General features: G+C 56.6%; 1 pseudogene; it reads right to left on the reverse strand.

Moving 5' to 3' along the window:
• LOC136113845 (dynein axonemal heavy chain 9-like) overlaps positions 1–27,447 on the reverse strand; it is a 248,318-nt pseudogene that overhangs the window by 110,180 nt on the left and 110,691 nt on the right.

A 27,447-nucleotide genomic window follows, 5' to 3' on the forward strand; every position in this document is an offset into this window, starting at 1 on the left:
CATGGCAACCCCTTTTGTCCCCAGGGCCCATTGTGACATTCTTGGACCCCACTTTGTCCCCAGGGCCTATTGTGACACCATGGGGACACCTCCTTGTCACTGGGGACCCATTGTGACACCATGGGGACCCCCCCTTGTCCTCAGGACTCATTCTCACATTCTGGACACACCCCATTGTCCCCAGGGCCCATCGTGACATCCACTGCACCCCCTTGTCCCCAGGGCCCATTGTGACATTCAGGGGACCCCTCTTTGTCCCCAGGGCCCATTGTGACATCCTGGGGACCCCCTTGTCCCCAGTGCCTATTGTGAAATCCTGGGCACCCCCTTTGTCCCCAGGGCCCATTGTGACATTCCAGGACACCCCTTGTCCCCATGGCCCATTGTGAAATCCTGGGGACCTCCTTTGTCCCCAGGGCCCATTGTGACGTCCCAGGACCCCCCTTTGTCCCCAGGGTCCATTGTGACATCCTGGGGACCCTCTTTGTCCCCAGGGCCCATTGTGACAGGGTGGGGACTCCCTTTGTCCCCAGGGCCCATTGTGACATCTCAGGATCCCCCTTTGTCCCCAGGGCCCATTGTGACATCTCAGGACACCCCAATTGTTTCCAGGGCCCATTGTGACATCCTGGGGACCGCCCAGTTGTCTCCAGGGCCCATTGTGGCATCCTGGGTACCCCTTTTATCCCCGGGGCCCATTGTGACATCCTGGGGACTCCCCTTGTCACTGGGGACCCATTGTGACACCATGGGAACCACCCCTTTCTCCCCAGTGCCCATTGTGACATCCTGGGGACCCCTTTGTCCCCAGGGCCCATTGTGACATCCTGGTGAGCCCCCTTTGTCCCCAGGGCCCATTGTGACATCCCAGGACCCCCCTTTGTCACCAGGGCCCATTGTGACGTCCCAGGACCCCTCTTTGTCCCCAGGGCCCATTGTGACATCCCCGGACCCCCCATTGTCCCCAGAGCCCATTGTGACATCCTTGGGACCCCCATTGTCCCCAGGGCCCATTGTGACATTCAGGGGACAGCCTTTTTCCCAAGGGCCCATTGTGACACCATCGGGACCCCCGTTGTCCCCAGGGCCAATTGTGACACCATGGGGACCCTCCTCGTCACTGCGGACCCATTGTGACACCATGGGGACCTGCCCTTGTCCTCAGGGCCCATTGTGACATCCTGGGGACCCTCTTGTCCCCAGGGCCCATAGTTGCACCCTGGGGACCCCCTCTTTATTCCCAGTGCCCATTGTGACATCCCAGGACCCCCCTATGTCCCCAGGGCCCATTGTGACACCATGGGGACACCCCTTTGACTCCAGGGCCCATTGTCACATCCCAGGACCTCCCAATTGTCCCCAGGGCCCATTGTGACATCCTGGGGACCCGCCCTTGTCCGCAGGGCCCATTGTGAAGTCCCAGGACCCCCTTTGTCCCCAGGGCCCATTGTGACATCCTGGGGACCCCCCTTGTCACTGGGGACCCATTGTATACACCATGGGGACCCCCATTGTCCCCAGGGCCCATTGTGACATCCTGGGGACCCCCCTTGTCACTGGTGACCCATTGTGACACCATGGGGACCCCCGTTTGTCCCCAGGGCTCATTGTGACATTCCAGGACCTCCCATTGTCCCCAGGGCCCATTGTGACATCCTGGGGACCCCCCTTGTCACTGGTGACCCATTGTGACACCATGGGGACCCCCGTTTGTCCCCAGGGCTCATTGTGACATTCCAGGACCTCCCATTGTCCCCAGGGCCCATTGTGACATCATGGGGACCGCCTTGTCCCTCTGGCCCGTTGTGGCACCGTGGGGACCTCCTTTGTCCCCAGGGCCCATTGTGACACCATGGGGACCCCTTTTGTCACTGTGGTCCAATGTGACATCCCAGGACCCCACTTTGTACCCAAGGCCCATTGTGACACTGTGGGGACCCCCCTTGTCTCCAGGACCCACCGTGGCACCGTGGGGACCACCCTTGTCACTGGCACCCATTGTAACACTATGGGGATCCCCCCTTGTCCCCAGAGCCCATTGTGACATCCTGGGGACCCCCTTGTTCCCCATGGCCCACTGTGATGTCCCAGGACCCCCCCCTTGTCCCCAGAGCCCATTGTGACATCCTGGGGACGCCCTTGTTCCCCAGGACCCATTGTGGCACCATTGGGACCCCCTTTGTCACTGGGGCCCATTGTGACTTCCCAGGACCTCACTTTGTCCCCAGGGCCCATTGTGACTTCCGGGGGACCCCCTTTGTCACCAGGGCCCATTGTGACGTCCCCGGACCCCCCATTGTCCCCAGACCCATTGTGACATCTTGGGGACCCCCTTTGTCCCCAGGGCCCATTGTGACATTCAGGGGACAGCCTTTGTCCCAAGGGCCCATTGTGACACCGTTGGAATCCCCGTTGTCCTCAGAGCCCATTGTGACATCCTGGGAACCCCCTTTGTGCCCAGGGCCCATTGTGACATTTCAGGACCCCACTTTGTCCCCAGAGCCCGTTGTGACATCTAAGGACCCTCCAATTGTGCCCAGGACTCATTGTGACATCCCAGGACCCCCCATTGTCCCCAGGGCCCATTGTGATGTCCCAGGCCCCCCCTTTGTCCCCAGGGCCTATTTTGACATCCTGGGGACCCCCCTTTGTCCCTAGGGCCCGTTGTGACATCCTGGGGACCTCGTTTGTCACTAGGGTCCATTGTGGCACCATGGGGATGCCCTTTGTCCCCAGGACCCATTGTGACATCCTGGGCACCCCCTTTGTCCCCAGGGCCTATTGTGACAGGGTGGGGACTCCCTTTGTCCCTAGGGCCCATTGTGACATCCTGGGGACCTCGTTTGTCCCCAGGGTCCATTGTGGCACCATGGGGACCCCCTTTGTCCCCAGGGCCCATTGTGAAATCCTGGGGACCCCCTTTGTCCCCAGGACCCATTGTGACATCCTGGGCACACCCTTTGTCCCCAGGGCCTATTGTGACAGTGTGGGGACTCCCTTTGTCCCCAGGGTCCATTGTGAAATTCTGGGGACCCCCTTTGTCCCCAGGGCCCATTGTGACATCCTGAGGACCCCACTTTGTTCCCAGGACCCATTGTGATGTCCACAATGGCCCCGTTGTCCCAAGGGGTCATTGTGACATACTGGGGACCTCCTTTGTCCCCAGGGCCCATTGTGACGTCCCTGGACCCTCCATTTTTCCAAGAGCCCATTGTGACATCCTGGCGACCCCGCTTTTTCCTCAGGGCCCATTGTGGCACCATGGGGAGCCCCTCTGTCTCCAGGGCCCATTGTGACATTTAGGGGACTCATCTTTGTCCCCAGGGCCCACTGTGACATCCCAGGACCCCCCTTTGTCCCCAGGGCCCGTTGTGACATCCTGGGGACCTCGTTTGTCACTAGGGTCCATTGTGGCAGCATGGGGATGCCCTTTGTCCCCAGGACCCATTGTGACATCCTGGGGACCCCCTTTGTCCCCAGGGCCCATTTTGGCACCACAGGGACGCCCTTTGTCACTGGGGCCCATTGTGACATCCCAGGACACCCCTTGTCTCCAGGGCCCTTTGTGACATTCAGGGGACCCCTCTTTGTCCCCAGGGCCCGTTGTTGCATCCTGGGGTCCCCCCTTGTCCCCAGGGCCCATTTTGACATTCAGGAGAGCCCTCTTTGTCCCCAGGGCCTGTTGTGACATCCTGGGGACCCCCTTTGTCACTGGGGCCCATTGTGACATCCCAGGACCCCCCTTTGTCTGCAGGCCCCAATGTGACATTCAGGGGACCCCACTTTGTCCCCAGGGCCCACTGTGACGTCCTAGGACCTCCCTTTGTCCCCAGGGCCCATTGTGACACCGTGGGGACCCCCTGTTTTCCCCAGGGCCCATTGTGACATCTGGTGGACCCCCTTGTCCCCAGGGCCCATCGTGGAACCGTGGGGACCCTCCTTGTCACTAGGGCCCATTGTGACACCATGGGGACCACCCCTTTCTCCCCAGTGCCCATTGTGACATCCTGGGGACCCCACTTGTCCCCAGAGCCCATTATCACATCCTTGGGACCCCTGTGTCCCCAGGGCCCATTGTGACGTCCCAGGACCCCCCATTGTCCCCAGGGTGCATTGTGACACCGTGGGGACCCCCTTTGTCCCCAGAGCCCATTGTGACATCCTGGGGAGCCCCCTTTGTCCCCAGGGCCCATTGTGACATTTCTGGACCCCCCACTGTCTCCAGGGCCCATTGTGAACATCCTGGGGACCCCTCTTTGTCCCCAGGGCCCATTGTGACATCCTGGGCTGCCCCGTATGTCACCAGGGCCCATTTTGACACCGTATGGACCCCCTGTTGTCCTCAGGGCCCATTGTGACATCCCAGGACCCCCAATTGTCCCCAGGGCCCATTGTGACACCATGGGGCACCCTCTTGTCACTGGGGATGCATTGTGACACAATGGGGACCCCACCTTTGTCTCAAGTGCCCATTGTGAAATCCTGGGGACCCCCTTTATCCCCAGGACCCATTGTGACGTCCCAGGACCCCATTTGTCCCCAGGGCCCATTGTGACATCCCAGGGCCCCACTTTGTCCCCAGGGCCCATTGTTACAGGGTGGGACCCCCCTTGTCCCCAGGGCCCATTGTGACATCCTGGTGACTCCCTTTGTCCCCAGGGCCCATTGTGGCACCATGGGGACCCTCTTTGTCACTGGGGCCCATTGTGACATCCCAGGACCCCACTTTGTCTGAGAAGGTCACTGATCGGACTACTGGTACATCCTGACTCTGCTTTCTCAATAAACATTGAAGAACACCTGGGGTTTGTTTGCTCCAAGGGAAAACTTCCCTGCCACGGTTCCTGGTTCCCGGTCCTGTTTCCCGGTCCGGTTTGGCTTCGCTATCAGAACAGCTGCTGCCTCCACAGCCGCGCTCGAAGTCCCCGTTGTGACACCGGGATGGCGGGAGAAGGGGGGTGGCGGGGGCGGCAGCGGCGGCGATGGGGGGGGGGCAGTCGGGGCTGGGCGGACAAGCGGCGGCTGCTGCGGCTCCTCAGGCAGCGACAGCAGCAGCGATCGGGGGGACGTGGGGGGCGGACAAGCGGCGGCTGCTGCGGCTCCTCAGGCAGCGACAGCAGCAGCGATCGGGGGGACGTGGGGGGGCGGACAAGCGGCGGCTGCTGCGGCTCCTCAGGCAGCGACAGCAGCAGCGATCGGGGGGACGTGGGGGGGCGGACAAGCGGCGGCTGCTGCGGCTCCTCAGGCAGCGACAGCAGCAGCGATCGGGGGGACGTGGGGGGCGGACAAGCGGCGGCTGCTGCGGCTCCTCAGGCAGCGACAGCAGCAGCGATCGGGGGGACGTGGGGGGGCGGACAAGCGGCGGCTGCTGCGGCTCCTCAGGCAGCGACAGCAGCAGCGATCGGGGGGACGTGGGGGGGCGGACAAGCGGCGGCTGCTGCGGCTCCTCAGGCAGCGACAGCAGCAGCGATCGGGGGGACGTGGGGGGCGGACAAGCGGCGGCTGCTGCGGCTCCTCAGGCAGCGACAGCAGCAGCGATCGGGGGGACGTGGGGGGCGGACAAGCGGCGGCTGCTGCGGCTCCTCAGGCAGCGACAGCAGCAGCGATCGGGGGGACGTGGGGGGCGGACAAGCGGCGGCTGCTGCGGCTCCTCAGGCAGCGACAGCAGCAGCGATCGGGGGGACGTGGGGGGGCGGACAAGCGGCGGCTGCTGCGGCTCCTCAGGCAGCGACAGCAGCAGCGATCGGGGGGACGTGGGGGGCGGACAAGCGGCGGCTGCTGCGGCTCCTCAGGCAGCGACAGCAGCAGCGATCGGGGGGACGTGGGGGGCGGACAAGCGGCGGCTGCTGCGGCTCCTCAGGCAGCGACAGCAGCAGCGATCGGGGGGACGTGGGGGGCGGACAAGCGGCGGCTGCTGCGGCTCCTCAGGCAGCGACAGCAGCAGCGATCGGGGGGACGTGGGGGGCGGACAAGCGGCGGCTCCTCCGGCCGCGGCCAGGACGTGGCTTCGCCGGCACCGGGGCCCGAGACCGCGCGCTGTGGGGCTGCGGGGCGGGTGTGGGGCCGGGGGTCTCCGGGGGTCCCGCAGCGGCCGCTGTGGGGCGGGATGGGGCGGCTGTGGAATTACCTGTGGGGCACTCATGGGGCTGCTGTAGGGCTCTTAAGAGGCATGTCTGGAGCACTTATGGGGCGACTATGGGGCAGGTGCTGGGCTGCTACAGCGGGACCTGTGGGGCACCCAGGTATGTGCACCCAGCACCGCGTGCACGCACACGCAGCTACACACTGATGTGTAAGCAAACACGTGGCCACACACACGCACACTTCCACAAGCGTGCCCAGTCCCATCTATTGACAGAAAGACGTACGTGAAATGCACTGACATGCTTGAGGGTAAACACGTGCGTGGATGTTTGGCACACTGCACACACGCACACGTCTGAACGATAATGCTCCAGCTTTAGCATAAATGGAGCTGACATCAAGGCACTCACATGTGGACAGACCAACGTTTATAGGCACTAAGGCTTTCGCGCACAGGTTCGTCCAAGAACAGGCACATACCTGCAGGCACCTCCGAATGTGTGTTCTGTGCATTCTCTTAAGGGACGCTAGATGGCAGCAAAGACCATGAAATTATTAACCTCAGTCTAACCCTAGGTTTATGACATTTTTTCTTACTATAGATGCGTTTGATGCTAAAAATTCTTCCAAATTGTAATGAATATGCGATAATTGTGTGAATACAAGCATCGCAAGAGCATCCAGTTTTTGGAGCACTTATGGAACATGATAAAGCCAGGCAGAGCCTGACAAAGCGCGACAGAGCCCAACAGGGCTTGACAGAGCCTGATAGAACTCAACAGGGGCCGACAAATCCCGACAGTGCCTGACAGCGAACAGTGGAGTCTGGCAGGGCCTGACAGAGGCTGTCAAAGCACGACAGAGCCAGAGGAGCCTGACAGAGCCCAGCAAACCCGGCAGGAATAGACAAGGCCTGGGTGCACAGACCTGGGTGCGTGTGGAAAGGTTTCTGCCTGTTTTCCAGTGAGGAATGGTGTGTGTGCACGTGGACAAACAGAAGGCGAAGCAGCTCGGTTCCAACACTGAAGAAGGCTGTACAGTCACGTAGACACGGGGGCTGCTCCACTCCTGCTCTCCTGCTCTCTTGCAGGACACAGAGGCCTCAGAGCCCTGTTCAGTTCAGTTCAGTTCCATACAATGTTCACTGACTGCAAGAAAATCCCTCAAATCCCCCACAATGTGGGGCTCAAAAGGGAGTCCCCCTGAAAAGAGGGGGTCACAGTCCAAAAATGCCTGAAAATTCCTGGGGGAGGATAAAACTTATTAAACCCTGTAAATATGAGCGTGAGAATTTCAAACAGAGAGAAGTCTGTCGTTTGTATTTATATATTGCAGAATGGTATTCATGTAGATATAAAATGATTTTAAAATAAAACCCCTTTTCTACTCTGTTATATAAAGGATTTTAGAATGTAAAAAATTTCTGTTGATGGTTTTAAGAATACAAACATCTTATCTATTTGTAGATTAAAAAGTGAAGGACTTGAAAAAGAAAAAAATATCTAGATAGGAACTTAAAATAGAAAAAAGTGTGAGCAGGCAGAGCTATGTATAATTACTACGTGTTACATAGTCTAAATAGGTAATAAATATCATCTATATATATCCACTCACACCCGTATACATACCTTTAATTTATTAATAAATGTAAATCGATATCCCAGTCTAAATATATATAACTGTAAATATGTCAAAATCTGTAAATTTGAAAAGATACCTGAGTGTTAAAATGGAAGTTTAAATGTATTTAAGTGTAAATAGACACTGGATCAGAGCGCAGCGCGGGGCAAACGGGGACGGGTGATGATAGGCGGAGAGAATGGAAATTGACGTGCTTAGCTGGCCAATCAGATTGCGGAGAGGGAAGAGAAGGGGCGGGCCGCGGGGGAAGGGTTGTCTCGAGGGCTTCCCAATGCGCATGCGCAGAAATGGGCGCTGCGAGGTGCACGGGGCGCTCTCGGCGGCCACGTGCGCGCACCGTTGGAGCCCGGAGCGGACTCGCTGCGCCGCTGTTTCTGCGAGGCCCCGGGGAGTGCCGGGCCCGGCCCCGCCCGGCCCGCTCCGCTCCGTCTCAGAGCCGCCTGGAGAGCCGGGTCGGGCAGCCCCTTCTCGGCTCCACCTCTTCCCGAGCTAAGCCACGCCCCCTTGGGGCCGTGCCATGTTGACCGCACCCTCTCCCTACCCCAAGAGGCTCCTCCCATGGGGGCGTGCCCCAGAGAATGCCCGCCCCCAGACCAACTCCCATGAAGCGTGACACAGAGGCTCCGCCCCCCCGAGGGGCTCCCCGTGGGCGTGCCCTCTCAGTACCCGCCCCTCGGCACTGACCCCACCCCATGTAGGCGGGGCCACACCCAGCTGCCCCCTCCCATCTGTGACCCATAACCAACCCCATAGCAGCCCTATGGCTGCCCCACAGGTCCCGCTGTAGCAGCCCAGCACCTGCCCCATAGTCGCCCCATAAGTGCTCCAGACATGCCTCTTAAGACCCCTACAGCAGCCCCATGAGTGCCCCACAGGTAATTCCACAGCCGCCCCATCCCGCCCCACAGCGGCCGCTGCGGGACCCCCGGAGCCCCCCGGCCCCACACCCGCCCCGCAGCCCCACAGCGCGCGGTCTCGGGCCCCGGTGCCGGCGAAGCCACGTCCTGGCCGCGGCCGGAGGAGCCGCCGCTTGTCCACCCCCCACGTCCCCCCGATCGCTGCTGCTGTCGCTGCCTGAGGAGCCGCAGCAGCCGCCGCTTGTCCGCCCAGCCCCGACTGCCCCCCCCCATCGCCGCCGCTGCCGCCCCCGCCACCCCCCTTCTCCCGCCATCCCGGTGTCACAACGGGGACTTTGAGCGCGGCTGTGGAGGCAGCAGCTGTTCTGATAGCGAAGCCAAACCGGACCGGGAAACAGGACCGGGAACCAGGAACCGTGGCAGGGAAGTTTTCCCTTGGAGCAAACAAACCCCAGGTGTTCTTCAATGTTTATTGAGAAAGCAGAGTCAGGATGTACCAGGAGTCCGATCAGTGACCTTCTAAGGCAAAGTGGGGTCCTGGGATGTCACAATGGGCCCCAGTGACAAAGAGGGTCCCCATGGTGCCACAATGGGCCCTGGGGACAAAGGGAGTCACCAGGATGTCACAATGGGCCCTGGGGACAAGGGGGGTCCCACCCTGTAACAATGGGCCCTGGGGACAAAGTGGGGCCCTGGGATGTCACAATGGGTCCTGGGGATAAAGGGGGTCCCCAGGATGTCACAATGGGCACTTGAGACAAAGGTGGGGTCCCCATTGCGTCACAATGCGTCCCCAGTGACAAGAGGGTTCCCCATGGTGTCACAATGGGCCCTGGGGACAATTGGGGGTCCTGGGATGTCACAATGGGCCCTGAGGACAACAGGGGGTCCACACGGTGTCAGAATGGGCCCTGGTGACATACGGGGCAGCCCAGGATGTCACAATGGGCCCTGGGGACAAAGAGGGGGCCCCAGGATGTTCACAATGGGCCCTGGAGACAGTGGGGGGTTCAGAAATGTCACAATGGGCCCTGGGGACAAAGGGGGCTCCCCAGGATGTCACAATGGGCTCTGGGGACAGAGGGGGTCCCCACGGTGTCACAATGCACCCTAGGGACAATGGGGGGTCCTGGGACGTCACAATGGGCCCTGGGGACACAGGGGTCCCAAGGATGTGATAATGGGCTCTGGGGACAAGTGGGGTCCCCAGGATGTCACAATGGGCACTGGGGAGAAAGGGGTGGTCCCCATGGTGTCACAATGGGCCCTAGTGACAAGGAGGGTCCCCACGGTTCCACGATGTGCCCTGGGGACAAGGGGGTCCACCAGATGTCACAATGGGCCCTGGGGAAAACAGGGGGTCCCCACGGTGTCACAATGGGCCCTGGGGACAAAGGGAGGTCCTAGGACGTCACAGTGGGCCCTGGGGACAAAGTGGGGTCCCCTGAATGTCACAAAGGGCCCTGGGGACAAGGGGGTGTCCTGGGATGTCACAATGGACCCTGGGGACAAATAGCAGTTCCCTGAATATCACAATGGGCCCTGGAGACAAGGGGTGTCCTGGGATGTCACAATGGGCCCCAGTGACAAAGGGCGTCCCTATGGTGCCAAAATGGGCTCTGGGGACAAAGGGGGTCCCCAGGAAGTCACAATGGGCCCTGGGGAAAAGGGGGGTCCTGGGATGTCACAATGGGACCTGGGACAACGGGGGGTCCCCAGGATGTCACAATGAGCCCTGGGGACAAGCAGGGTACCCACGGTGTCACAGTGGGCCCTGGGGACAAAGGGGGGTCCCGAGGATGTCACAATGGGCCCTGGGGACAATTGGGGGATCCTGGGATGTCACAATGGGCCCTGGGGACAAAGAGGAGTCCCCTAAATGTCACAATGGGTCCTGGAGACAGAGGGGCTCCCCATGGTGCCACAATGGGCCCTGAGGAAAAAGCGGGGTCGCCAGGATGTCACAATGGGCTCTTGGAAAAATGGAGGGTCCTGGGACGTCACAATGGGCCCTGGGGACAAAGGAGGTCCCCAGGATGTCACAATGACCCCTTGGGACAACGGGGCCATTGTGGACATCACAATGGGTCCTGGGAACAAAGTGGGGTCCCCAGGATGGCACAATGGGCCCTAGAGACAAAGGGGTTCCCCACCCTATCACAATGGGCCTTGGGGACAAAGGGGGGTCCCCAGGATGTCACAATAGGCCCTGGAAACAATTGGGGGGTCCTGAGATGTCACAATGGGCCCTGGGGACAAAGGGGGTCCCCAGGATTTCACAATGGGCCCTGGGGACAAAGGGGGTGCCCAGGATGTCACAATGGGTCCTGGGGACAAAGGGCATCCCCATGGTGCCACAATGGACCCTAGTGACAAACGAGGTCCCCAGGATGTCACAACGGGCCCTAGGGACAAAGGGGGGTCCCCAGGATCTCACAATGGACCCTGGGGATAAAGGGGGGGCCTGGGACGTCACAATGGGCCCTGGGGACAATGGGGGGTCCTGGGATGTCACAATGAGCCCTGGGCACAATTGGGGGGTCCTTAGATGTCACAACGGACTCTGGGGACAAAGGGGGGGTCCTGGGACATCACAGTGGGCCCTGGGGACAAAGTGGGGTCCTGAAATGTCACAATGGGCCCTGGGCACAAAGGGGGTTCCCAGGATGTCACAATGGGTCTGGGGACAACGGGGGGTCCGGGGACGTCACAATGGGCCCTGGTGACAAAGGGGGTCCGCCGGAAGTCACAATGGGCCCTGGGGACAAAGTGAGGTCCTGGGATGTCACAATGGGCCCCAGTGACAAAGGGGGTCCCAATGGTGCCACAATGGGTCCTGGGGAAAAAGGGCGTCCCCAGGATGTCACAATGGGCTCTGGGGACAAGGGGGGGTCCTGGGACATCACAGTGGGCCCTGGGGAACAAGGGGGTCCCCGGGATGTCACAATGGGCTCTGGGGACAAGGGGGGATCCCCATAGTGTTACAATGGGTCCCAGTGACAAGGGTGGTCCCCACGGTGCCACGGTGGGCCCTGGAGACAAGGGGGGTCCCCAGGATGTCACAATGGGCTCTGGTGACAAGGGAGGTCCCCACGGTGTCACAATGGGCCTTGGGTACAAAGTGGGGTCCTGGGATGTCACATTGGGCCACAGTGACAAAAGGGGTCCCCACGGTGCCACAAAGGGCCAGAGGGACAAGGCGGTCCCCATGGTGTCACAATGGGCCCTGGGGACAATGGGAGGTCCTGGGATGTCACAATGAGCCCTGGGGACAAACGGGGGTCCCTATGGTGTCACAATGGGTCCCCAGTGACAAGTGGGGTCCTGAGATGTCACAATGGGTCCTTGGGACAATGGGGGGTCCTGGGATGTCACAATGAGCCCTGGGGACAAACGGGGGTCCCCATGGTGTCACAATGGGTCACCAGAGACAAGGGGGGTCCCCAGGATGTCACAATGGGCCCTGGGGACAAAGGGGGTCCTGGGACTTCACAATGGGCCCTGCGGACAAGGGCGGGTCCCCAGGATGTCACAATGGGCCCTGGGGACAATTGGGGGGTCCTGGGATGTGACAATGGGCCCTGGAGTCAAAGGGGTGTCCCCATGGTGTCACAATGGGCCCTGGGGACATAGAGGGGTCCTGGGATGTCACAATGGGCACTGGGAATAAAGAGGGGGTCCCCAGGGTGCAACTATGGGCCCTGGGGACAAGAGGGTCCCCAGGATGTCACAATGGGCCCTGAGGACAAGGGCAGGTCCCCATGGTGTCACAATGGGCCCTTGGGAAAAAGGCTGTCCCCTGAATGTCACAATGGGCCCTGGGGACAATGGGGGTCCCAAGGATGTCACAATGGGCTCTGGGAACAATGGGGGGTCCGGGGATGTCACAATGGGCCCTGGGGACAAAGAGGGGTCCTGGGACGTCACAATGGGCCCTGGTGACAAAGGGGGGTCCTGGGATGTCACAATGGGCCCTGGAAACAATTGGGGTGTCCTGACATGTCACAATGGGCCCTGGGGACAAAGGGGGATCCTGGGACGTCACAATGGCCCCTGGGGACAAAGGGAGTCCCCACCCTGTCACAATGGGCCCTGGGGACAAAGGGGGTGCCCAGGATTTCACAATAGGCACTGGGGACAAGGGGGTCCCCAGGATGTCACAATGGGCCCTGGGGATGACGGGGGGTCCTGGGACGTCACAATGGGCCCTGGGGACAATGGGGGGTCTTGGGATGTCACAATGAGCCCTGGGCACAACTGGGAGGTCCCTAAATCTCACAATGGGCCCTGGGGACAAAGGGGGTCCCCACCGTGTCACAATGGGCCCAGGGGACAGAGGGGGCTCCCCAGGATGTCACAACGGGCTCTGGGGACCAGGGGCGTCCCGAGGATGTCACAATGGGCCCTGGGGACAAAGTGGGGTCCTGGGAGGTCACAATGGGCCCTGGGGACAAAGGGGGTTTCCAGGGTGTCACAATCGGCTCTGGGGACAACAGGGGTCCCGACGGTGTCACAATGGGCCCTTGGGACAAAGGCTGTCCCCTGAATGTCACAATGGGCCCTGTGGACAATGGGGGTCCCCAGGATGTCACAATGGGCTCTGGGGACAATGGGGGATCCGGGGACGTCACAATGGGCCCTGGGGACAAAGGGGGTCCCCAGGACGTCACAATGGGCCCCAGTGACAAAGGGGGTCCCAATGGTGCCACAATGGGTCCTGGGGAAAAAGGGGGTCCCCAGGATGTCACAATGGGCTCTGGGGACAAGGGGGGGTCCCCATAGTGTTACAATGGGTCCCCAGTGACAAGGGGGGTCCCCAGGATGTCACAATGGGCCCTGGGGACAAAGGGGGTCCTGGGACTTCACTATGGGCCCTGGGGACAAGGGGGGGTCCCCAAGATGTCACAATGGGTCCTGGGGACAAGGGGGTCCCCAGGATGTCACAATGGGCCCTGGGGACAAGGGGGTCCCCAGGATGTCACAATGGGCCCTTAGGACAACGGGTGGTCCCCATGGTGTCACAATGGGTCCCCAATGACAAGGGGGGTCCCCAAGGTGTCACAATGGGCCCTGGGGACAATGGGGGTCCTGGGACATCACAACAGGCCTGGGGACAAGGGGGATCTCCACCCTGTCACAATGGGCCCTGGGGACAAAGGGGGGTCCTGGGATGTCACAATTGGCCCTGGGGACAAAGGGGGTCCCCATGGTGCCACAATGGGCCCTGGGGACAAAAGGGAGTCCCCATGGTGTCACAATGGGCCCTGGGGACAAGGGGGATCCCCAGGGTGTCACAATGGGCCCTGAGGAGAAGGGGTTAGGTGTTTGTGTTAGGGAGTTGGAGGATTAGGTGGTGCAGGATTTGGGGGTGCAAGGCCAGGGGAGCAGGATTTTGCGGGGCCTGATTTGTGGCTGCAGAGTCTGGGGTTGCAGGTTCCAGGGGTGCAGGATTTGGGGGTTCAGGGTTTAGGGCAGTAGGATATTTGGGTGCAGGAGTTTGGGGTGCCGGGTTTGGGGGCCAGGATTTGGGGTTGCAGGATTTAGGGGTGCAGTGGTTTGGAGTGAAGTGTTTTGGGGTGCAGGGTTTGGGGAAGGAGGATATGGGGGTGCAGGGTTTAGGGTGCAGGATCTTGGGGTGCAAGGGTTTGGGGTGGAGGGCTTGGTAGGGCAGGATTTGGGGGTGGAAATTTTATTGGGTAGGGCTGGGGGTGCAGGATTTGGGGGTGAAGGGGTTGTGGGGTGCAGGGTTGTGGGGTGCAGGGTTTGGGAGATCGGTACGTGGGGCTGGAGGATTTGGGGTGCAGGGTTTGGAGCAGCAGGATCTGGGGGTGCAGAGTTGGGGGGTGCAAGATTGGGGGTAGCAGGGTTTTGGGGAGCAGGGTTTAGGGGTCAGGCTTTAGGGGGACAGGGTTTGGGGGGCAGGGCTGGGAGGGATGATTTTGGGGTGCAGGGTTTAGGGCAGCAGGATCTTGGGGTGAAGGGGTTTGGGGTGAAGGGTTTGGTAGGACAGGATTTGGGGTGCAGGTTTTTAGGGTGCAACTTGTGGGGGTCAGGATTTGGGGTACAGGGTTTGGGGGTGCAGGGTTTAGTGGTGCAGGGTTTGGGGGTGCAGGTCTTGGGGAGGCAGAATTAGGGTGCAAGACTTGAGGGTGCAGGGTTTGGGGGTTTGGGACATGGGGCTGGAGGATTTAGGGGTGCAGCATTTGGGTTGCAGTGTGTGGGGGTGCAAGATCTTGGGGTGTACGAGCGTTGGGTGTGGGATTTGAAGGACAATGATCTGGGGGTGCAGGGATTGGGGGTGTAGGGTTTTGGGGTTGCTGCGTTTGGAGATTCGGGATGTGGAGGTCAAGGATTTAGGGGTACAAGGGCTGGTTGCAGGATTTGGGGTACAGGGTTTGGTTGCAGGATTTGGGGTGCAGGGTCTGAAGTGCAGGGCTAAAGGGGGCAGGATTTGGAGGTGCAAGATTTGGTGGTCTGGGGTACTGGGCTGCAGGGTTTTGGGGTGCGGGATTTGGGGGTGCAGGTTCCATGTCTTTAGGAACTGGGCGGGGAGGGTTTTTTGGTGCGGACTTTTGAGTGCAAGTTTGAGGGGCCTTGATTTTGGGGTGCATGGTTTGGGGGGCAGGATTCCGGGTGTAAGGTTTTGAGGTGCAGGACTTGGGGGCGCAGGTTTCACACGTTAAGGAACTGGGGCTGCAGAGGTTGGGGGTGCAGCGTTGTGGGCTGCAGGGTTGAAGGGTGCAGGATTTAGGGGTACAGGTTTTGGGGGTGCAGGAGCTGGGGGTGCAGGCTGTAGGGATCAGAATATGGGGGTGCAGGGTTCTGGGGTGCAGGATCTGGGTGAGCAGGCTGTTGGGGTACAGAACCTTGTAGTTCAGCGTTTAGAGGCAGGATTTGGGGGTGCAGGGCTTTGGGGTGAGGGGTCTGGGGTGAGGGGTTCAGGTGTTCAGCACCTGGGGGTGCAGGACTTGGGGGTTGGAGGATTTGGGGGTGCAGGGATTTGGGGGTGCAGGGATATGGGGTGCAACTTGTGGAGTGCAGAGTTTTGGGTATAGGATTTTGGGGTGCAGAGTTTTGGGGGGGGGGGATTGGGGGAGCAGGGTTTCAGGGTGCAAGGTTCAGTGGTGCAGGGTTCTGGGGGTGCAGGGTTTAGCGCCAGAATTGGGGGTGCAGGGTTTGGGATTGCAGGGTGTTGGGGGAAGGATCTGGGGGTACAAGATGTGGGGTAGCAGGGTTTTGGGGTGCAACTTGTGTGGGCAGGATTTGGGGTACAGGAGGTTGGGGGTGCAGGGTTTGGGGTGTAGGATTTAGTGGAGCAGGGACTGGGGGTGAAGGTCTTGTGGAGGCAGAATTGGGGGTGCAGGTCTTGGGGAGGCAGAATTGGGGGTGCAGATTTTGGCTGTTCAGGACCTGGGGGTGCAGGATTTGGGGATGTAGGTTTTGGGGGGTAGATTTTGGGGTGCTGGGTTCGGCACATGGGTCTGGAGGATTTGGGGGTGCAGGGTTAAGGGGTTTAGGATTTTGGGGTGCACAGTTTAGGGTGCACGTTCTGGGCATGTATGATTTGAGAGTGCAGGGCTTTGGGGTACAGGATTTGGGGTGCAGGGTTTTGGGGTCAGGATCTGGGGGTGCAGGGTGTTGGGGAGAAGGATTTGGGGGTGCAGCATTTTGAAGTGCAGGGTTTGGAGGAGGGAGGTTTTGGGGGTGAAAGATTTGGTGGTTCAGGTTTTGGGGGTGCAGTGTTAAGAGGGTGGAGGATTAGGGGTGCAGGACTTGGGGGTTCAGGATTTGGGGCTGCAGAGTATGGGAGGGAAGGATCTGGGGCTTCAGGATTTGGGGGTGCACTGTTTGGGGGTGCAGAGTTTAGAAGTCAGGTCTCAGAGTGCAGCGTTTGGGGTGCAGGGGCTTGGGGGGAAATTTAAGGTTGCAGAGTGTGGGGTGCACAGGACTGGGGCACAGGATTTGGGGGTGCGGGGTGTCAGGGTTCAGGATTTGGAGGTGTGGAGTTTTGGGGTGCTGGGGATGGGGGTGAAGGATTTGAGGCTGCAGGGTGGTGGGGGGAGGATTTGGGGGTGAGAGATTTGGGGTGCAGGATGTTGGGGTGCAGAGTTTTGGGAGGCAAGGATCTGGGGCTGCAGGATTTGGGGGTTCAGTGTTTAGGGCAGCACAACCTCGGGGTGCAGGGGTTTGCAGTGAAAGGTTTGGTAGGGCAGGATTTGGGGTGCAGGATTCTGGGGTGCTGGGTTTGGGGTACAGGATTTGGTGTTGCAGGGATGGGGTTGAAGGGCTTGGGTTTCCAGGCCTTTGAGGTGCAGGATTTGGAGGTGCAAGGTTTGGGAGGGAATTCTTTGGGGTGCAGGGTTTGGGGGCAGGGTTTAGGGGTGGAGGGTATAGGACGGAAGGATTTGGGAATGCAGGGTTTGGGGTGCAGGTTTCGGGGTTCAGGAAGGTAGGGAGGGCAGGATTAGGGGGTGCAAGGTTTCAGTTGTAGGGTTTAGGGGTGCAGAGTTTGGTAGGGCCGAATTTGGGGGTGCAGGGTTTGGGGTGCAGGGTTTGGGAAGACAGGATCGGGGTGGAGGATTTGGGGGTGCATGATTGAGGGGCAGGGTTTTGGTGCAGGGCTTGGGGTCAGGATCTGGGGTGCAGGGTTTGGGAAGAGTATTTTGGGGTGCAGGATTTTGGGTGCCGTGTCTGCGGGGCAGGTTTGGGGTGAGCTGCATCTGCTGACACTCACCAGTCGATTCGCAAGAGCAATGGTACACGCTGTCGCTTCGGCTTCTTGCTGACACTTGAGTTTGTCGGAAGTGGCCTTCTCAAACTTGGCTGTGAGCTTCCTCAGGTTCTCGTTGAGGCGCTGTACATGAGAAAAGAAAATAAAAGGAGAAAATCACAGCACAGTTTTAAGGCAAACCCTTCTGGAGAGATACTCCCCCTGCGGCAGCAGGAGCAGCGCGGAGCAGCCGGGTCCTGGGTTACATTGTGTGCTTGGAACTCACACCCTCAGCGCAGGGCACAGGCGAAGAACCTGCAAAACTAATGTATTTGGTGTGAATTTAAACTGGGAAAAGGGGTCCTTATGGCCAAGCACCTATGAGTGGTGCTATAGCTATGAACAGGGCAGCTAAGAAAACCAAGTCTTTTGTTCTCTGATGCTGCAGCCCCTCTGGTCTCGGTCCAGTCCTTGAGGCTCTGCTGAGTTGCGCGCAGAACCCCAAGGGGCTCCTGGGGCTTGAACCATCGCCAGAACACACCTCCTGTGCCCTCTTTCTAGAAAGGACTATGACATAGAAGTCAATAAAGTGATCCTGCTCCTAAAGCTGCCTGAGCTGCCTTGGACACTGTGACAGAGGAGCGCAAGCAGCTCCAGGCGGGACCATCTCACGTGCAGGCCGGCTGCAAAGTGTTTGAGGGCTGGGAAGGGGCAGAAGCTCCCAAAGCACCTGGAGCCCCCCACACTGTCCCTTTGCTTGGCCAGAGCTGCTCACACTCAGGTCTAAAACAAATCAAGGGCTCCCACAAGCACTTGGAGCATCTCACTTCTGATAAGAGAGGCAGAAGTAATAATAGATTTTATCTCCACCCAGTGCAAACTGCTTAAGGATAAACTGCTCGTAAATCACTCTAACGCTGTTTGAGCTACGCTAGAAACAAACCTGAAAATAAAAAAGGATTCTATTCTATTCTATTCTATTCTATTCTATTCTATTCTATTCTATTCTATTCCATTCCATTCCATTCCATTCCATTCCATTCCATTCCATTCCATTCCATTCCATTCCAGTATCTGCAGCTCTCCAGGATACTGGAAAACACAAAGCGCTCCCTCCTTGACCTGTCTTGGAATTAATAACACAAAAAGTTTCTGTCCCTGCAGGTACATGAATGTGTGTGCATACGTACACTCCTATATATAAAACCCCATTACACAAGCACAATCTGATACATGAGCGTGAGCTGTGAGAACAGGTCAGAGCTGCAATGCCCACCAGACCCACTCTGCAGTAACACACAAACACATCTGTGTGCAGCTGGGAGGACAGCTCTCACTTCTATATCTACCCTCCCCAGATTTGTAGTGACCTTACTTCCCAGGCAAAGTGATAAGTATTTTTGAAAATCCAAATAGTCTCATTTATTCCTAAAAATAGATATGCGGCAGCTCAGGGCCCTGTTGTGAGCAGGTATGAATCAGCCTCACGTCAATGAAGGTATCCAAGATATCACAGTTTGATAAGCAGTTTGATAAGATCCCTACAGATCCAGCCCTGCGCCGAGCAGTGTGTCATTACCCATCTGCAGAGGGGAAAACTCACCTAAACCAATCAGTTTTGCAAGCGCATGCTGGTGAGGTACCAGTAATCCCCCCAAAGATTGGGGGGATTGACACTTCCTTAACCAAATCCCACTTCTTCAAAAAAAGAAAGAAGAGAAAAAGCTCAGACATTAAAAGCTTCAGAAACAAGAACCATAAAGGGATAAAAAAATGTTTCCCAGTGCTGTATTTCACATCTGAGATGGGAGAATTAGAGGCTAAATAGCTCCAAATCCAGCCCTGCTCCAGGTGCTGTGCCCACCTCTGCAGCAGGAAGGGGCTACTGGAGGAATCTGCAGCCTTTTCTTTAATATTTTTAGTTAAAAAGTGTAGTAAGCATTTTAAGAAGCCTAGGAGGCATCAAAAGAGCTATATATTTTCTAAAACGAAGATGGAACAGATGAGTCCTCGCACGAGCTGGGCTGCAGGAACAGCGCTGCCCCTCTCTAAGTGCACATCTCAAAGCCGCATATTTCAACACAGAACTGTCAGCCCAGCTGACAACACATGTTGATTTTTAAAGGGGATTTTGCACACACTGTGGTGTCAGTACGAAGGCACAGACACACAGGATCCTTCACTCATGAAGGAGGATGCCAGATCCACAGCATGTTAAGAAAAGGCAGGTTTCGGGGCACATGCTCCAAAATAAGTCAATATTTTTACTTACTTGTCAATATTTTTTACGTATTTTGATTTTATTGACTTATTTGTCTGGGTTTTTTGTGGGGTTTTTTTGCTGTCTGCAGTGCTGGTCCAGCTCTGGGTCCTCAGCACAGGACACACATGGACCTGCTGGAGCGGGGCCAGAGGAGCCCCAGGAATGATCCGAGGCTGGAACAGCTCTGCTGGGAGGACAGGCTGAGAGAGCTGGGGGGTTCAGCTGGAGAAGAGAAGCTCCGGGGAGACCTTAGTGTGGCCTTTTCATACGTCAATGGGGTTGATAAGAAAGATGGGGACAGACTTTTGAGCAGGGCCTGTTGCGATAGGACAAGGGGTGATGGTTTAAACTAAAGGAGGGAGATTCAGGCCGGACATGAGGAAGAAATTGTTGCCCTGAGGGTGGTGAGAGCCTGGCCCAGCTTGGCCAGAGAGGTGGTGGATGAACCATCCCTGGAGACATCCCAGGCCAGGCTGGGTAAAGATGTCCCTGCTGCGCTGCCTTTTTTCTTTTTTTTTTTTTAATTAGCAAAAAACTAAATAAGGATGATGCACAAGATTTGCCATCAGGGAGCTGTGCAGGGACAAACTTTTAGCCTCGTACTTCAGCAGTCGTCATCCTGCAAAAAACGCCCATCATCGGGGACTGAGCGCAGGGAGCCAGCCCAGCACATGCTATGAGTGCTCTGAATGAGCCTCCGGTTCCTCTTCCCCCCCAGGAACACACTGGTTTGAGACAATGAGTGTCCTGAGGACCCAGGTGTAGAGGTAAATTACGTTTTGAAAAACTAGGTGGGAATAATAAGAATTATTAATTAGCCTTTCTTTCAAGGTGTAAGCAAGGCTGGCGAAGAACAGATGAAATGTAGAAAGCAGCAGTAAAAAAAAATCTTTGGATTCCCACTCCACACGTGAGCACAGAGAAGCAGTTTGCTCCAAAGTGGAGGATTTCTCCCCAGGCAGTGACCAGTGTGACAAGTCATGGAATCCCAGAATGTCAGGGGTTGAAGGGCCCTGGAAAGCTCCTCCAGTGCAATCCCCCATGGAGCAGGAACACCCAGCTGAGGTTCCACAGGAAGGGGTCCAGGCGGGTTTGAATGTCTGCAGAGAAGGAGACTCCACAACCTCCCTGGGCAGCCTGGGCCAGGCTCTGCCACCCTCACCAGGAAGAAGTTTCTTCTCGTATTTAAGTGGAACCTCCTGTGTTCCAGTTTGCACCCATTCCCCCTTGTCCTGTCACTGGTTGTCACCCAGAAGAGCCTGGCTCCATCCTCCTGACACTGCCCCTTTCCATATTGATCCCCATGAATGAGTCCCCCCTCAGTCTCCTCTTCTCCAGCTCCAGAGCCCCAGCTCCCTCAGCCTTTCCTCACACGGGAGATGCTCCACTCCCTTCAACATCTTGGTGGCTGCGCTGGACTCTCTCCAGCAGTTCCCTGTCCTTCTGGAACTGAGGGGCCACAACTGGACACAATATTCCAGGTGTGGTCTCCCCAGGGCAGAGCAGAGGGGCAGGAGAACCTCTCTGACCTACTGACCACCCCCTTCTAATCCACCCCAGGTACCATTGGCCTTCCTGGCCACAAGGGCCCAGTGCTGGCTCATGGTCACCCTGCTGTCCCCAGGACCCCCAGCTCCCTTTCCCTTACACTGCTCCCACCGAAGGGCAAGCACTTACAGCAATCTTGGCCTTGATACTGGCCAGCTTGTCCTGGGCAGCCGCCAGCTCGGCGTTGGCCCTGCTCAGAGCCTGCCGCTTGTGCTGCACCTCGCAGAACACAGCGTGGAACCGCACCATGTTCACCACCCAGGAGCAGAGCCCGGCCGCCGCCAAGGACTTGGTGGTCACAAATTCGGGTTTAAACTTGGGATCCTGTAAATAGGGCTGAAGGGCTTTGAGGCAGTTCTCATGGATGTTCTCCTTGTCGAACTTGATCAAGGAGTCCAGGAAGCCATCCACCCTGGCCATGGCGGCTTTGGCTGCTTTCCAGCTCCTGTCCTTGGGAATCTTTCCTCCTGGGGCCATCAGCACCATCACGGCTGCGGTGACATTGCTGACAGCTGAAGGTGGTGAGCCAAAGGACCTCAGCTCCGTCAGATTCTTCTGAAAACGGGAAAACAAGGTTGTTAGACAAAAATTAATGGGTTTGCTTTCTACTTTGCAACTAATAGAGTCAGGCTCCCAAGCTATCAATCTGATAAATTGGGTTTCTTCCAGCCCAAACATTCTTGCCTCTAAATCACCGCTGTGCATGTCTGCAGCACATGTGCTCAGTTCCCTGCACCCGGACCAGCCCAGCCCCATGTTCCTCCCCACACTCCCACCCTTTCCCTGCTGCAGGAGGTTTTTTGCCGTCTCAGAAGATCAGGATAAGGAAAAAGGAAAACTTTCCAAATAATAACCTCTTCAAATTGCCCCCAGCCCCTCTAAAACTGCCTTGAAGCTCTTCTCTTTGTGCTCAACTACTCCCTGTGCCAGACACCCTTGCACTGAGGTCTTGTTGAACTATCTGTGTGCACCCCTGGGGCCATCATCCAGCCCAAATTTAGGCACTTAAACAAAGCACCTTTAGCAGGATGGCAGTCATTGGGGTGAACAGACAGTCCCCTCACAAGAAAATCAGCTAATCCACCTCCTCCACTGTCAACACAGGCAGCTTCAGTGAGTCCCTAATAGAAAGTGGGATGAATCTTAACCTAAGTTAAAAAAAGGTGAATTGTGGAGAAAGCACCTATTTCCTAACACCCTTGCAACTGTGACAATAAAGCAGTGCTGAGGATTTGATCTGCTGACATCTTAAATCTTGTCTCCACGCACACGCGATTTAGCTTTAGCATAGGAAAAACCAGCGCGGGTAACTCAGCTGTGCTCAGATGACACGCTGTTGTCAAAACAAGGATAAGGGCTGTTTCAACACTGGTTTAAGGAAAATCTATGAGTTTCAGTCAGCTCCTGTTTCTATCAGTTCTGAATAGTTTTTAATCTATTTTCTCTGATGTTCTGCTTCTATCAGTTTCTATCTGTGGCAGCAAGGTGCGAGAGTCTGGTACTTCTGAGCATTCATTTTTTAGATAAAGGTATCTGCCATGAATCTATTCCTAAATGTGTCTTCGTTTGCTTTGAGCTTTTCTTAATCATCGAGCTGGCAGAAACAGGCCCTTGGGAGCTGTGTGCATTTCCAGTGTGAAACGTCTCTAATTAACATGCTCGATGACACGGAGCCAACCGTGAGCACAGGCGAGCAGCCCGACATTCCCTCCCGTGTCCCCAGCACCCAGCTCAGCTCAGCCGGGAGCAGCACGGACGATGTGGCCTCTCCGGAGCCCCCGTGTGCTGGGGGTGCTGCTTGGGGGGCTCTGGCAAAGCAGCCTGTCTTTCACAGCCTGCATCTTGCTGGCAATGGGATGCTGAGTGGGTGCTGTTGTTCTTTCCCTAGGAAGTGAACACTTCACGGCATGACAGGAACGGGGACGCCACTGCCCTGGGTGGAGGGGAGGATGATGCTGTCCTGGTCAGGAGATGGAGGAAGCCCTGGGCAGCATGGGGTGCCTGGTTTCCTTCCCTATTGTGAGAGTTTCTGGCGCCACGGGAAGAGGACAAGTCAAGCCCATGGTGAGCGCCACGCTGATGAACTTGAGTACCATGTAAAAGGAGCTCTGCCCTTTTCCCTGATGGCATCAATCTGTTGCATTTTAATCACAGAATCATGGAATCATTTTGGTTGGAAGAGACCCTCAAGATCATCAAGTTCAACCCATGACCTGACTCTGGCACTAATCCATGTTCCTATGAACCTCATCTCCGCATCTGTTCCACCCCTCCAGGGATGGTGGCTCCACCACTGCCCTGGGCAGCCTGTTCCAATGCTTGACAACCCTTTCCATTCAGAAATTTTTCCTGATATCCAATCTAAACCTCCCCTCGTGCAACTTGAAGCCATTCCCTCTCATCCTATCGCTTGCTATTCAGGAGAAGAGATCAACACCCTCCATGCTACAACCTTATATCACTCTAAATTCTTCTTCTGCACACTGGAGTATCCCCAGGATGGAAACCAGACAGGACACTGACACCGAGTGCCACCTGCCTCAGGAACCACTATGGCATCCTCAGATGTCTCTGGACCATCTCCAGGGGGATATTCCTTGCAGGCAATTGCATGGCGAGTTTGTTGCTTTTGATACTGTCACTGTTTTCTGCTCTCTGTAACCTGTGCGGAGACTGAGCAGCACTGGCCGAGCACCATCCTCCTCCTCACACGGGCACAGGCTGCCCAGAGAGACAACTCTGCCTCCTCTTGCAAGTGCTTTGTGCCAAGCAGAGACCCACGGGCAGGGGAAGGCAGTCCCGGAGTCGCTGTGCCTTCATCTCCTCCTTCCCTCCTCCCAAAATGAGATGAGGATGTCGAAACATCAGATCCCCCGAGTTCCATGTCCTGCACTCCTTAGGGGATGCAGGTGCTGAGGAACAGCCCGCAGACAAATTGCACTGCAAGAGATAAAGGGCATTTTTGTCTCTAAAACCTGATTTCCTAAGTTTTCAAACTCACTGTCACATCTGGCTTTGCATTTTTTTGATTTTGCAGGTGCTCTGTGCTGGGTCTGTCATAACCTGCTGGGCATCCATCATGGTCCATATACTTATTACCTTAATTATTTTATGCATATACTATACAAGTCTGAATAGACATGGTTGTTCTTCTTTTAAACTAGCAGGTGACACTGGCACAGAAATGTCCATGTATCCACATACTTACTGAGCTTCTTGGTAGCTAACTATGTATATTTACTGCTGCATTCTACTTGACAGTTTTTCTCACTATTTTCCATATTAATGTTGCATATAGCAGTGCTGCCCAAAGAAGACAGATAATTGGGGAGAAACTGTATATACACACACAAATATTGCAGATTATTCACATTAGTAAGCAGGTCAAGCTCTCCGGCGCATCTCCGATCAGCAGGTAAAGGAGACCATGCCTTCCAGTGCTCTGCTACTGCAGCTTCACAGGTCCCTAGAGAAAAATCCCAGCATCTCCCTAATCTTTGCCTAATGAAATATTCTACAGCTCCAGCACGAAACCAAAACTAATAAGGAGACAAACATTTTCCCTTTGTACAGTCCTTTCCCTTCCAGGAACAAGAGCCAAAGCAACACATCTCTGCAGCAAAGCCATGTTTTCTGAAAGCTAATTAAACAGCAAACCCATTCCTGATGACGGAGAGTTGTTTTCCTCTCCCCCAACAGGGCTATGACTGAGCCATGGTTTGAGGCATGACAGAGCCTTGCCTTGCTGCAATCATGGGATTCATTCTGATTTTCCAGCTGCACCAGGTGCTTGGCCACTCCTCTGCCCTGGGTGCAGCAGGAGTTTTCTGCTCCAGGATGCCGTGTGAACTTCAAGTCAAGATAAATTGTAGGTCCGTCCAGGTTCCAGTATAAGTTGGGGAATGACCTGAGCAACCTGAGCTGTTGAAGGTGTCCCTGCTCATGGCAGGGGTGGCACTGGGGGAGCTTTGAAGGTCCCTCCGACCTAAACCATCCTGTGATTCTATGGATCTATGATTCTAAGGTGACCTTCCCTTCCTTGTGGGGCAGAACCAACGAGCAGTGGAGCCAGCCAACAGTGGAGAAGAGGTGCAAACGAAACACCCACCTCCAGTTCCTCCTGCTCTCCATAAACATGAGTAAAAGGCAACTTGGTGCAGCCTTGCTGCTACTCTAAGTTACACCAAGAACCCAGTATGCACCAGCTGGGAGGAAGCTGGAGGAGGGTGAATACATCGCCCAAAAATTTGGGCCATCAGATGATATTTCCCCCTGCTCCAATGCAGTCAGCAGATACTGGATTCCCAGGGGAATCTTTACCCTACCTTGTTAAGGGTGTTCAGAGCAGCCTGGGCAGCCTCCAGGGCAGGCTCAGCTTTGGCCAGGTCCTCCTCGCAGTCCTTCTGTTTCTGCTCGACCTCCTGGGTGATAAGTGCCACTTTCTGCTCCTCCTCATCAGCAATCGCCTTTTCCCTGCTCACTTTCTCCGTCTACCACTCCCACCACCCGGATCAGCTTGTCAGCATCCTCATTCTTCTGCTTCAGCTCCACTTCTTGGGCTGCCAGCCTGGCCTTCAGCTCATCCACCTGGAGGGAAGAAACACATGTGGGAGCACAGACACGCACCAACCTGTTCCTGCCCTGCACAGCAGCACAGGGTCACACTCCGGAGGGGCTGAGCAGCACTCAAAAGCACAGAGGGCCTGTGGGCAAAGCAAGCAATGCCACGGTAGCACAGAAAAGTGGTATTCTAGCTGTTAGCAAGATTTGCTGCTCTCCTTTGCCCATGGTTGCTTGGGTCAGGGTCGGTGTGTGTGGTGCACACAGTGGAGCAGCCTGCGAGCGGTGAGGAACCCAGCAGGGGAGAAACCCCATCAGCAGATGGAGCTGCTGAGGTTGTCCCAGCCCTGCTCCCTGCCTGGAAAGAGGACTGAGGTGCCAGGGCAATGCAAATGCTGCTTTGAGTATGATCTGATGGGAAGCAGGTGGAAACTTTCATTTCAGCTGTTCCTGGGATTGCCTTTGTGCAATCAGGAGCCTCACCATAGGCCAGGCACTTGCAGCAAGCTGTTCTCATCAGAAAACCAAATACACCCAGCTGTCACCTCTCTTTGAACACGAGATCTGGTGTCACATCACGTCCCCTCTAACAGAGGCACGCATGCACTGTACATATGTGTTTGGCAGTGGCGATGACGCACTACAATTCAGCTACGCTTTCTTTCTCTTCTCAGCCTTGACACCTACAGAACAGAGCAGGTGTTATTTTGCCACGTGCAGGTTTTGAGGAGGTCCTGTGCACCAGGAACCCCCTGCTTGCCAGGCACACCCTGCAACACACCTCCTCCCCCCCGCACCCCGCACACACACGGCAGAAGAAGATGCCCATCAGTTCCCTTACAACCATCAGGTCCTACAGACTTGTGGCACTAAGGGCATTTTTCACACCACAAACATCATGATTGTGATCTGCTGACACATACAGCCCTTGTCAGACGCCCAAGGCTTGAGGGACTTTACATTGTGGAATCATAGAATCATTTTGGTTGGAAAAGACCTTTAAGATCACCAAGTTCAACTGTTTAACCTACACTGGCACTAACTCACATCCGTAAGAACCTCATCTCCACGTCTGTCCACCCCTCCAGGGATGGTGACTCCAGCACTGCCCTGGGCAGCCTGTTCCAATGCCCCACAGCCCTTTGGGGAAGAAATTGTTCCCCACATCCAACCTCAGCCTCCCCTGGCGCAACTTGAGGCCGTTTCCTCTGCTCCTGGCGCTTGTTCCTGGGGAGCAGAGCCCGACCCCCCTGGCTCCAAGCTCCTTTCAGGCAGTTCAGAGATCAGAAGGTCTCCCCTCAGCTCCTGTTCTCCAGCTGAACCCCCCAGCTCCCTCAGCCGCTCCCATCACACTTCTGTTCCAATTCGTGATGTCAAATGAGCTTGAGAAGGGATCCCCCATTCAGCTGGCAGCCTCGAGGCACAGCAGTGGTAGCAGCTCCACCAAGCAGCTACTCAGACGCGTAAGGTAGGAGCACTTTCAGCAACAGGCTGGAGCGCTCACATGGTGGGGCAGCTCACACTGGCTCTCACTCCAAGACAGAAAGTCTCTTTCTAAAAGCACCGTATCGATTAATTTCCACAGGCTCTGTGCAGACCATGGAGTTTTTCCCTGTCCTGAGGTCAGGCGCATAAAGGATTACTTAATGCTCCTTCAATACATCTTTACCTACATAAAAGTACTTACTAGAAGGGAAGTCAGACACTTGCTTTTGTTGATAATTCCATTTTTATACCAGAAGAGAGAGCAAGATTCGCAATCATATAAACTGAAGCTATTGACA

The sequence above is a fragment of the Patagioenas fasciata genome, chromosome 29 (genome assembly GCF_037038585.1).
Source record: "Patagioenas fasciata isolate bPatFas1 chromosome 29, bPatFas1.hap1, whole genome shotgun sequence".
Classification (NCBI taxonomy): Eukaryota; Metazoa; Chordata; class Aves; order Columbiformes; family Columbidae; genus Patagioenas; species Patagioenas fasciata.